Raw genomic sequence first — 13,667 nt, 5'->3', positions numbered from 1 at the left:
GGCTCACCAGTTGTCTTCTTCGTCTGAGCTGTTCCCGTGTTCTTCTTTTTCCTGTTGTTTTTCTCTCTTTGTTGTGCTGTTCCCACTATTCTGTTTTCTTGTTTTACTCTTGTCTGTTTTCGTTTTTTCTACAAGCTGTCCTTCTAACGGGAGAAGGTTGCATGGCATCAGCATGTTTCTATGAAGCACTCTGGTGCGCCCAGCTCCTCTCTCTGGTCCTCCATTCGTTTACTTCACTTGGCTGCATACCCATAATGAGCCAAAAAGGATGTTGATGGGTTGCCTGGGATTCCTGCCATACAGGTGGTAGTATGTTGCAAATCCCGTTGATTCACTGGCCCTCATTTATCATTCTTGCGTAGAAACGGGCGTATATGTTGGCGTAAGATTTTGCTTACACTCCTCTCACCGCCTGATTTATGAAGTTGTGCGTACCTTTAAAATCCAGGTGTACGCAATACCTTCCCTTGATAAATGTCACGGCTGAAAACGATCGTCATTAGAATAACACGCCCCTATATATTCAAGTCTCCGCTTCCCCCAAGCCCTCATTTTACGCCATGGACACACGGAAGACGGCAAAAAAGAGAAACTTCTCTGACGTGGAGATTGAGACGATCACCAGGGAGGTAGAAAGCAGTTTAAAAAAGCGGAATAAAAGATGATGATGTGATGTGGAGTGCCATTCATTCACATTAATAATTGCATTACAATTTGTAATATTCGTCTTATTATTTTATTATATTTATTATAAATGATGTTTATTGTTATTTAGAAGAAGAATGTCGTTCCATCCATCCATCATCCTCCGCTTATCCGGGGCTGGGTCGCGGGGGCAGCAGTCTAAGCAGGGATGCCCAGACTTCCCTCTCCCCAGACACTTCCTCCAGCTCTTCCGGGGGGACACCGAGGCGTTCCCAGGCCAGCCGGGAGACATAGTCCCTCCAGCGTGTCCTAGGTCTTCCCCGGGGTCTCCTCCCGGTGGGACGGGACCGGAACACCTTCCCAGGAAGGCGTTCCGGAGGCATCCGAAACAGATGCCCAAGCCACCTCAGCTGACCCCTCTCGATGTGGAGGAGCAGCGGCTCTACTCTGAGCTCCTCCCGGGTGACCGAGCTTCTCACCCTATCTCTAAGGGATCGCCCGGCCACCCTGCGGAGAAAGCTCATTTCGGCCGCCTGTATCCGGGATCTTGTCCTTTCGGTCATGACCCAAAGCTCATGACCATAGGTGAGAGTAGGAACGTAGATTGACTGGTAAATCGAGAGCTTCGCCTTGCGGCTCAGCTCTTTCTTCACCACGACAGACCGATACATCTACTGTATTACTGTAGAAGCTGCACCGAAACTCTCTTATCCCGACTTCTATCTCGATTTTAAACAAATTGTCAGAACTGTTTTAAGATGTTTTTATTGTATTGTTTTCTAAATAGTGTGTTTTAGAGGCTTAGAGATTATGTGTGCTTCTATACTATGGTGTATGTGTGTTGTGTTTTTGTGTTTTTTTCTGCTGGCTGTACAAATAATTGCCCCTCGGGGACAATAAAGTATCCTTGACCTTGACTTGACCTTGATCCGTCTGTCAATGTCGTTATTATTATTATTTCTATTATTATTATTATTATTTATTTAAAAGAAGAAGAATGTCATTTTTATTATTTTGTCAGTCTGAATTATATTTTGGTCATTAAAAGCCTTTTATTACTGAACCCAGTCCATGTGCAACTGCCGGGCCTAACACTGAAACGTCATGTAAAGCGCACAGGCTCGCATCTGAAGGAATACATATAAATCAAATGCTTTGGTAAAGTCACACAAACTAAACATTGAAGTCCATGTTGCACAAAAATAAACACTGAAGTTTGTAATTATTATGTTGTTGTTGTTTTTTACAGTGGGTCATAATATATCATATCTTTTAGTTTGTCAGTGCGTTAGGATTTTTTTTCTGCGCATTTCCGCACTAACTCAAAACGTGCGTACACCACCTCCTGAGCTGGCGTAGGATTTGAGAGTGCTGTACGCCAACGTCCATATTGATAAATCTCAAAGTCACCGTGGTTTTGGGTGTACGCCAGGTATACGCTAGAAATTTGGTGCAGGGCACTTTTGATAAATGAGGGCCACTGTGCGTACAGTTATATGCGTGGACAACTCTTGCAAGGGAACTCTTCCAGTCAGACTTGGCTTCATCTGTTAAGTTTCTCAGCATTGAGAGAAGAGTTCTATTAAAATGCTTCACCTGCCCGTTTCCCTGTGGGTTGTACAGCGTGGTCCAAGAGCCTTGAATTCCACAGTACCCTTCCAGCTTCACAAACAGTTTGTTCTCAAACTCCCTGCCCTGGTTGTGATATAATTTAGTAGGGAACCCAAACTTCAGAAAGAAGTAACCAAAGATCTTCTCTGCAGCAGTCTTGGCAGCCTTGTTTGTGCATGCATACGCTTGCGCGAAGCGTGTAAAGTGGTCCATGATGACTAAGATGTATTCCTACCCTCCTCTACAACTCTCAAGGTGAAGGAAGTCTATTGACACCATCTCGAACAGGTATGTAGTCACCACACTTGTCATTGGTGCTCTGGTTGGCTTATTTGGTCTCTTGTTTCCAGAAGAATCGGTCACGGACGAGAGCCAATGTCCATTTCACTCCAAGATGCCCCATCTCCTCATGCTGTTCTTTGTATACCCGTCAATGAAATCTCCTTGTCAACACCAGCTGCTGATGGGTCACTGATCTTCTGTACAGCCAGTTCTTTTCCCTTGACCAGACAGAAAGTCCACAATGGAGGTCTCCATCTTTAACTGGCCACTGTCTGGACATGACGTACTCTCTTACTTTTCCTATCATAGGGTCTTGACTCTGTGCCTCCTTCAGCTGCTCTTCAGATATTTCTGCTATCGGTGATGACACTTTCGCTCTTTTCATTACTGCATGCTGCATCAATCGTTATAGGACACATCCAGGGCTCTTGTTCCTCTGACTGTAGATAAAGACCTGACCTGTGGCTGGACGTCCTGTGACCATGTGGGCATGAACATCTCCATGTCTAGGGGCAACCGTAACAATCCATCAGCATCTCCATTGCTTCTTCCTGGCTGGTACTTAATTGTAGAATTGACGTCAGCTATCTCAGCCACCCAACGGTGTGATGTCACATTCAACTTAGCTGTTGTAAGTACGTAGGTCAGTTGATTGTTGTCTGTGTAGACAATGAATGGAGGTGAGTAGTACAAATAATCACGGAACCTCTCACATATCGCCCACTTCATGGCTAAGAACTCTAACTTGCCTGAATGAAGGTGGTAGTTCTTTTCAGGGGCTGCTAATGTTTCTGACCCACAACCAATGACGACATGCTTCCCTTCCTGCCTCTGATAGAGGACTGCTCCTAGGCCCTCCTGCGAAGCATCGGTATGGAGCCCAAAAGGTTTTTCAAAGTCAGGATAGCCTAGAATGGGTGGATGTAACAGGAACTCAATCAGCTGGCAGAGCACATGGTGGTGATCTGTCATCCAGGTGATGGGCTGGCTGGATGGTAATTGGTCTTTTTACTTTTGACCCCATGTTTGTTCTGTGCCTTTTGATGTCTCTCTCCTACAGGTATCTTCTCAGCTGCTAGTAGGGTGTTTAGTGGTTGTGCAATCCTTGAGAAGTTTGGGATATTTGGGCGGTAATAGGTTATTAATCCAAGCATCTTCCTCAACTCTCCCACAGTTGACGGTTTACGCTCTTTCAAAGCCTGTACTGCTGCCATCTCATCTGGATCCGTGGTGTAACCATCCTTCAACACAATCTTTCCCAGGAACTTTCATCCTGTCTTTGAACACCTCACATTTCTTCTCCGTCAGCTTCGCTCCATGTTCTTGGTAACGACGTAACACATTTCTGAAATCACGAATGTGACCTTCAAATGTTCTGTTATGTACCAGATTGTCATCTAGATACGGTTGACATGACTCATCTCGCAGTCCTACGAGACATTCCTCCATGCTGCGTTGAAACTCTGCTGGGGCTGAGGTCAAGCCAAAAGGGCTTGTGACCCACTCATACAACCCCCATGGTGTGATAAAAACTGTAAGAGGTCGACTGCTTTCCTCCAGGAACCCTTGATGATACGCTTTGCCCTGGTCTAGGTTCGAGAAACATGTACTCCCAGTCAAACAGTTCAGCATGTCTGGCACCCGTGGGATGGGATGATGATCAGGGACGGATTTCTGATTCAGTTCCCGATAATCAGAGCACAACCGGAGACTTCCGTCCTTCTTCCAAACACAAACTATTGGTGATGGAGACCTTGACTTCTTGATCCATCCTCTGTTCAGAAGATCCTCCAAATACTCCTTTACCTCTTTGTGCAGAGGTTTTGGTACCGATGTGTATGTGCGTCGTACTGGTGTGGTGTTGCTCAGCCTGATCTTCAGCTGCAGTGAAGGGATATTTCCTACATCATACTGGTTTCTTGAGAATGCATCACACTCCTCTCTTAGTAGTTGTTTTACCTTCAGTTGTTGCTGTGGATTCAGATGAGCCACAGAGACTGGCTGGTCCCACTTGTCTTCCTCTTTCTTTGGGGGCCCACTACTCAGGGTTCTCTCTAACACCTTCTCTGTATTAGATTCTACACTACACTCTGTTACAACTGGTCTAGCCTCTACAGGGTATATGGCTTTAACCCTCTGTATGTTCCCTAACAATGTCTGTGGAGTAAGCGTGATGTCATGACTTGTCTCATTAGTGACTGGGATTTCAACTCGGGACCAAGCTATGCTAAGCTCTCCTGGACACTTGGGGTTGTCAGCTGGCTCAAAGAGCACATCCTGCTTTTTTGGACATTGCCCTGTTCTTACACTGCAATTAACTTCCTTTGTCTGGCTAGCAGGAATAACATCCCTGAGTCGACTTGCCCTCACTACTCCCTCTCCGCACTCCCTATCACTCTTCTGTAAGAGTTGTATCAATACTTCTGTCTTTTTGCAATCAAAAGAGAATGTTCTGCTGACTGTCTTTAGTGTTTCCTCAGGACTTTGTTCAACTCCACTCTTCAAAAATGGTTTGATGACATTGTAACCGATGATTGGCTCCTCTGCCACCCGTGGGTCACGTGCAACCAGTATGGGCACAGTCAGTTCTGGCTGATCCATGCTGAAACGCCACTTCCACCCATCCTGTGAATGGGATGGCTGTTTGGTTCACTGTTTTCCCAACAATTGTTCCAGGTCCTAGGATTTCTTCTGTGATGCGTACTATGGTGTGTGGGAAGGGGTCTCTTCTCCTATTCTCATTGATGAGACTGACTTGTGACCCTGTGTCCCACAATGCTTGTGTTGTAACTCCATCAAATGAACAGTTCACAAGATACTTCTTTCCGATGAGACTTTTGAGTGACTACGTAAATAAAGATGGCTTACATAAGTGGATGCCTCTATATCATAGGCTTTTCTAATCTGTTCTGACTCTATAGCTACCCTAGCTTCTAGCTGCCTCATTCTATCACAGAGAAGCCCTTCCACACTGCTACTCTGCTCATCCTGGCTCTGAGACGGTAATTCGGGGGGGGGGGGGGGGGGGTGATGTGATTGTATGACCTGCAACATTCACCTGGTCGGAATGACAGGCTAACTTCCACTGACCTCTGCAGCCCTTGGAGATGCCCTGACTGCCCACACTTGAAGCAATGTTCACACTGGTCCCCAATGTAATTCTCCTGACAGCCTTTTCATCCCTTCTTTCCATTCCATCTTGACTGGCTTGGTGTACTTTGGTTGCTACGCATGTTTTTCCTAATTTCCTCCACCTCTTCTTTAATTTGCTTCACTACATTGTAAAGATCAGAGTCTCTCTGGCTAACTACTGTGGAAGCTCTGTTATTCTTTGTGTCTTCACTTTCTTGATATTAGTAATCTTGGACCCTTGACATGCGCTCTGCTGTGTCGTGACTCTGCTGATTGATTTGCACTTCTGCACGGACCTCACTGATTTTGGTCAGTTTGCTACTAATGTTTTTTTTAAGTTTACCTTGTCTTTCCCACTCAACACTGGCTGCATCATTCATTCTGTCTATGTTTCGTCTGGCACTTTCTGGTCCTCAAGGTAGCTTTTAAGCTGAAATGTAATTTGGTCACTTAATCAATCAATCAAATGTATTTATAAAGCCCTTTTTACAACAGCAGTTGTCACAAAGTGCCTTACAGAGACACCCGGCCCTAAACCACAAGGAGCAAACAACAATAGTGTTGAATTTCAGTGGCTAGGAAAAACTCCCTAAGGTCGAATTTTAGGAAGAAACCTAGAGAGGACCCAGGCTCAGAGGGGTGACCAGTCCTCTTCTGGCTGTGCCGGGTGAGATATTAAGAGTCCAATTGGAATAATAAATACATTTCTCTGGGCTAAATCCAGAGTCTATTTGATTTTAGACTAGGTCAGAAATATGACCAGGTGGACAAGTACAGGGACAGCAACGGCCCCCCCAAACCAGGTAATCCACAGGTGTGGACGAAGGACCTCATCTCCTCCTAAAATTTAAAACTGGAGGAGACTGAGAAAAGTTAGTAGTGCCTCTCTCATATCCCCCAGCACAATAATATAGCAGCGTAACACCTTGGAACTGAGACGGGGGAACTTAACGGGGGACGGGGGAACTTAACACCTTGGAAGTTAATAGCCCTGTACTAACTGATCTCAAAAATCTCTTCTGTATCAGCTCAGGACTGTACTGCTCATCTAACCCTACCACCCTGGCAGCACGTAACAATCTTTCCTTATGTTCCATAGCTCTAAACAGGACATTTTGAGGGGACTCCCTTGCATCTTTGCTGATGTTTACTAACCTATGATATATGTCTGTAGAACTGTCTTCTTTGAAATGTCCCTTCAATATAGTCTTCAGTTGTGAAAGGCTGAGGTGACTCTTCATTTCCAGCATATAACAAATGCTAACTCCTGGACTGATGGCCTTGACTACAGCTTCAATCACGTCAGCGTCACTGTGCCCCATTTTCAGTCCCAGATCCATCTGATGCATTAGATTTGTGTATGACAGTTTATCTTTTTGACCATGTACTCCAATTTGAACAAATATTTTTAATTCTCTCCTTATAGTTACCTCAGGAAGTCTAAATAGAGTTGAATGTGTCACATTGCCTTGAGATGTTGCTTGACTGGCTGCTGTTCTGCTTGCTTTGTCACTCAACTTTTTAATCTCATCAGCTAATGCTTGAGTAGATGACTGAAAACTCAATTGTAGATCAGAGTATTGTTTCTACAAGCTCTAAAGTTTCGCTGCTTCTATACTAGCTTAATCTAAACTATTATCTATCTCATATTCACTCTGTCCTAGCTGGTTAGCAAAACCTAGCAGACCTTATAAATGCTGTTTTGCCACATCCTCCTCTTTAGTGTCAATCACATTTTCCATATCTTTACTACGTAGGCGAATTAACTGATGTCTGTTAGATTCTTTTGCAGGTACTTTGGCAAAATTGCATATTTCTTTTAGCTGATGCAATTGCAGTTGCAGCAATTTCTCACTCACGCGATTCTGCAAACTCTCCAGCTCCATCTTTTATGTGCTTCCTACCATGGACGTTGCACTCGACGATCGGTTCATCAAAGTCAGTTTTTCTCCGTTATTTTCATCCACTTGATAGCTCAGTCAATTCTCCTGGCTGGCTCGCCAATTTTGTTGCACACTTGAAAGATTACGACGACTTCCAGCATGCTTCATTTATAACAAGTGCCTTTAGTTCTGCAATTACAAAAGTACAGGAACACATGAGTTTGGCGCTCTCTCGCCTCATTGCTAGCTCATGGTCTAATTATTGGTCATGCATATTGCGCACCTGACCTATAAGACTCCAGGGCTGCTTGAACATTGGATCAAAACAGAAGTGTCTCTTCTCACATTTATTTGATGTAGTGCGTAATACAACACATTAAGTCCACGTAGCAAGTGCAACTTTTATACTGTAAAATGCTTGATGTAGTTTACTCGGGAGAGAGCACGTCGCGCCTGAAATATGCTTAAGTTATGAAACCAAGTTAGGATTCGAAATGTATATCTTATCAAATCTACAGTTCTTTGAAATTTGGAACCAGCTCCAGCTTGGAACCGGTTCTCAATACCCAACCCTAACAGTAGCTTTACATGTTCAAAAGTCAGTCAAAGCTACGATTTCAAGAGTAACAACTAAAACGGGTTTGTTGCCAATTCTTGAACTGCGATTTAGAGCGAATTTAAGCAAATGTGTCATACTTTAGCTGATCTCACCCTACTTAAAAAATGTATGTTTTATATTTCTTTAACTTTTTCCTTTTTCACAGATTGTAGGTTTGCTCATTCAGCCATACAACTAGCCAGGTTAGCCATTGTTAGCAATACCAGTTGATGAAAACGCATTAAGTGGTTTCACGCATACTAACACCATAGCAACATAAAATGAGGTAAAAAAAAAAATAGACTTAATGAGGTAAAAATATACAGAATTTCTAAAATAAACAGTAAAACTATAGCTTTGACTTACAATTAAAACAAGGGGCTGCCATCTTGGATTAAGAACTCAGAGCTAGTGGGCTCATCTGACTATCCAAGTCAGAATTCTGACTTGAGGGAGTGTTCCAGTTGGAACTTCCAACTTAGAACTCGGAAATTCCGACCTCAGAGTACAACTAGAATACATCACAATCTTGGATTACGAATTTGGGACTAGTGGGGTCTTCCAACTTTCCGAGTCAGAATTCCGACTTGAGGAACCCACCACTAACATGGAGTTGTGGCAAAGAAAATTTGCGTTAGCTAGCGATAGCAAGCAGAGATGTTAAACCGGATCCTTGTAAGCAGTTTTGTTTGGCAGAAATCTAGCTAGGTATCTGTTTCATCTGTCATCTCTGGTCTCCCTCACTTCGCTGAGGTTCCCTGTGATTGTTTACCAGGAATTTTGTGCAAAGGATTTTCTGGTCCATCAGTGCCACCATTAAACCAAGGTGAACCATACTTTACTGCTTAGCAAGCTTAATGTCCCTTAGCAAGTGCGTAGTATTTCATCACTCTGAGTAAAACAGATCAAGAGATATCAACTGTTATAAACATTAGAATTTTATAGCACCTCAGTTTAGTTGTGCTTGAAAGTGCCTTCACATCTGGAATCTTGAGATTGTTTTGAGCATGTGTACTGTTAGAAATCGGTGGTTTCGTATAGTTGTCAAATAATGTAGAATCCGTATCAAATTGAGGGAGAAGTTTGCTCAAGTTTATTGGAAAATTGCAGCACAGATGTCATTCGGTGAACGTTCTATCTTCTTCTCACTATAATGTTGGTTGCCAGCTAGCTGATACATTAATGGCGTTTCCAACTAGCAAAGACTAACTAGTCAACCCCCATGCCATATGGCCATCGTAAACATTCCTATGGTCATTAGAGCACAACCTACAGAGAGATAATCTAAACAGAGATGTTTCTGTTGTTCTCATTATTTAGACACATTCACTTCCAATGAAATGTACACTCACCTAAAGGATTATTAGGAACACCTGTTCAAATCTCATTAATGCAATTATCTAATCAACCGATCACATGGCAGTTGCTTCAATGCATTTAGGGGTATGGTCCTGGTCAAGGCAATCAAACTGAATGTCAGAATGGGAAAGATAGGTGATTTAAACAATTTTGAGCATGGCATGGTTGTTGGTGCCAGACGGGCCGGTCTGAATATTTCACAATCTGCTCAGTTACTGGGATTTTCACGCACAACCATTTCTAGGGTTCACAAAGAATGGTGTGAAAAGGGAAAAACATCCAGTATGCGGCAGTCCTGTGGGCGAAAATGCCTTGTTGATGCTAGAGGTCAGAGGAGAATGGGTCGACTGATTCAAGCTGATAGAAGAGCAACTTTGACTGAAATAACCACTCGTTACAACCGAGGTATGCAGCAAAGCATTTGTGAAGCCACAACACGCACAACCTTGAGGCGGATGGGCTACAACAGCAGAAGACCCCACCGGGTACCACTCATCTCCACTACAAATATGAAAAAGAGGCTACAATTTGCACTTGCTCACCAAAATTGGACAGTTGAAGACTGGAAGTATGTTCCCTGGTCTGATGAGTCTCGATTTCTGTTGAGACATTCAGATGGTAGAGTCAGAATTTGGCGTAAACAGAATGAGAACAGGGATCCATCATGTCTTGTTTCCACTGTGCAGGCTGGTGGTGGTGGTGTAATGGTGTGGGGGATGTTTTCTTGGCCCACTTTAGGCCCCTTAGTGCCAATTGGGCATCATTTAAATGCCACGGCCTACCTGAGCATTGTTTCTGACCATGTCCATCCCTTTATGACCACCATGTACCCATCCTCTGATGGCTACTTCCAGCAGGATAATGCACCATGTCACAAAGCTTGAATCATTTTAAAATGGTTTCTTGAACATGTATGTATGGTGTTCCTAATAATCCTTTAGGTGAGTGTACATTCATATTGTAATTGTTAATGCTCAGATTCCACAGTACTAATGAATATGTCTGATTTAAATGCTTTTATGTACCAGGCCAATGCCCAGACTGTTTATTGGTCAGTGGCGGACATGTTTTTTAACAAACTTGTCTGGCTTGACTTGTGTTGAGAGAGCTTGGTCCATAGATACCATACCCAACTACTTGAAGATAGAACATGTGTTTCTAAAGGAGTAGCTTTTGAAGCTTTTTTCACATATTCAAAATGTCCAAAAGTCTATTAAGTCAGAGCAAATCGGTCCCGATGGCAAATATGTTCTTTGTAAGGAAATGGATTTATCCACAATTTTTTTTCTTCATGTCAATCAGAATGAGTGGTGTGCTTGTTGTCTTTTTCAACATTGCCCCCTTGTGGTTAGTTGGAAAGCACTTGCGCATGGTATGTCCTGTCAAGGTTCTGAACCTGTGTACCAAGTTGGATTATGATACAATGAACAGTATCTCAATAATATGCTTATATGTACAAAACCATAACCACTTGAAGGTTTGTTACATACTGGCTTGGCTTGTACATCTTTTACAGACCTTTGATATATAGAAGCCAAATGTCAAAGGACGTTTTGTTCGGACATTATTATAGGATTATGTTTTTAAGTGTTTTTCACAAAATCCAAAATGGTGGAAAATCCAATATGGCAGATCCAATATGGAGTCCCATTAGCAAAAATGTTCGTAGGTGAGGAGATTGACCTATGTACCAATTTACAAGACTCTAGGTCAGATGGGGTGTGCGTGGTGAGTGTGTGTCACACCTCCCATCTCATCAGGCCTCCTTGGAGCAACTTCGTTGCATGGCACCCTAATGAACCGGAACAAATAGGGTTTCATCAGTGAACTGCTGAAACCCCTAAATAGAGCAAGAGCTGGTTGGTGCCCAGTATCAGCAACTTGCATTACACTTGATCACGCTATTTTAAGCCCACAAATACCTCTAATGCTATGTAATCCTTGCTCTCTCCCTGTCACCCTACACTGGATCCCATTCCCAGAAAGGATGGTCAGAAGGAGGGAGCTGAAGGGCAGAGGACATATCAGGAAGTGATGTGGAGGGAGAGACAAAGAGAGAGCATATGCAGGGTGGTGGAGAGCTAAGGTAAAGGTCAGAGTTTGGTCGTCATTTTCTGTTGTTAGGATAGATGTAGAACCGCTTCTCAAGAACAAGGAAAAAAAAGTCAGAATCAGACCCTAACTCATTTACGTACCGTTTAATTATTTAGAAGAAATTGCCAATACATACATCAGTGTTATTGATTAATTTGTTCATATTTTACATTGTAACTTGGGTGCATTACAGGTGAATGTCTTTAATGAAGGGCATTTATTGTCAGCCTGCTTGGCTAGATGCCGTGTCCAGAGATCAGGCTAGGTTGATGCCCACCGTCTGCCAAATCAGAACCGAGAGCACGACACATGAGTGCTGAAGGAGCTGCCTAGGGATTAGCATGGTGTATTAGATTACACTAGATTACATCCACCTGCCTCTTGACTTCACCAATCCCTTACTTCCTACTTCCCCAGAACGTCATCCTATTGGCTAACTTTGTCTTTTACAAAACCAGTTTGGAACAGCCAGTTCAATTTGACGTACAGCGACAGGTGACATTACAAAACTAATTGTAATTTATTGATTCCATTTATTGATTCTGTTAGGGACATCTCCTTTTAGTAAAACTGGAAAGAGATATATTACAGTGACTCTCGAAAGTATTACAAAAATACATTTAGAATTTTAACAAACCTTTTTACAAGTGAACAAGCCTTTTTGCAAGCCTTTTATCTAAGCGATTTTGCCAAACTGGCCTTAGAGTATTGCAGTAGTGTTTTCACTTCAATTGCTGACAGGTGTGTGCCATATAACAGAACAAGAATCAAAAACAGATCCAACCCCTGGTTCACATCTGACATATCTTGAAATATTAATAATAGAAAAGCAGCATCTTATTCAGACTGGCAAACATTTAAGTGATTAAGAAACGTCAGTGTAAAGATAGCCAAAATGTAAAATCAGACTATTATTATCAGACTAGTCATTCCTAAAAGTAATTCCTAAATTCTGAAAACTGGGCATGTGCTGCCACTACGTAAGCGTGGGGCTACTAGAAACCTTAACAATTATTGTCCTATATCTAAAATGTCTTGTTAAGTCTTCAGTAAACATACAGTTGATCTCCTTATTGGAAAACTGCATTATGAACAAAAATGAGTTTGATTTTAGATCCTAATGCCACTATATTAGTTGTAAATGACACAGATAAGAAATTGCATTGTGTTTCATTTATTGATCCTTCAAAGTATATACTTCATAATTCCATCTTGCTAAAGACACGATCCTCATTAGGCCTGACCCTGACACTTGTGGTTTCAGAATTATCCTAGCAAAAGAACTTAGGGTATTCAAATAGATAGGATATAATCAGAATTTATTACAGTTGAAAAAGGTTATTTTGCTGTTCAGTCTGTATATAATTTCTAACTGTAATTCTGTGAAAGAAAATGTAACTGTGTTTTATGCTGATGACAGTATGTCTGCCACCTCTCTTGCACAAGCATTTGCCCACTTACTGTCTGATTTCCAAATCCTACAAAATTCACTTGTGGATCTAAGGTGGGTGCAGGATGCATATAAAGTAAATGGTATTCAGTAGATCCCAAAATGTAGTTTTGAATAATCTAAGAATTACTACACTGGACGGTTTTATTATAGAATGTTCCTTGCAATCTGTTTAGATGGCAAGCTGTCATTACATTTTTCTGGGAGAATACATGTGAATTTAAAGTCTACAATTTGTTTACTTTCTAGAAACAAATCATGTGCCACTATTAGAGAGGAGAGTATGAAGTAGGCACAGGCAACTAAACTTACCTGTTCACAACAAAGGATAAACGACAGGGAACTGAACAAATGACAGAACCAAATACCATGCCTAACGAGACAACACAGAACAGGTGAGCACAGGCACAGGTGACCGATGTGGACTGATTAAACAAGGACATGAACTCCAAATAAGGGCATGACACTCACAAACAATGAAACCAAGACTAAAACAAGGACTGGAATGATTCCATTAGGCAGGGATTGTTACATTACCCCTAAGGCGCGGCTCCGGACGTGCTGAAAAGCAAAGGAAAGGGAGGCAGGGCCACAGCAGGACCCCACCATACAA

The sequence above is a fragment of the Esox lucius genome, chromosome 7 (assembly GCF_011004845.1).
Source record: "Esox lucius isolate fEsoLuc1 chromosome 7, fEsoLuc1.pri, whole genome shotgun sequence".
NCBI lineage: Eukaryota > Metazoa > Chordata > Actinopteri > Esociformes > Esocidae > Esox > Esox lucius.
This window is presented reverse-complemented; position numbering follows the sequence as displayed.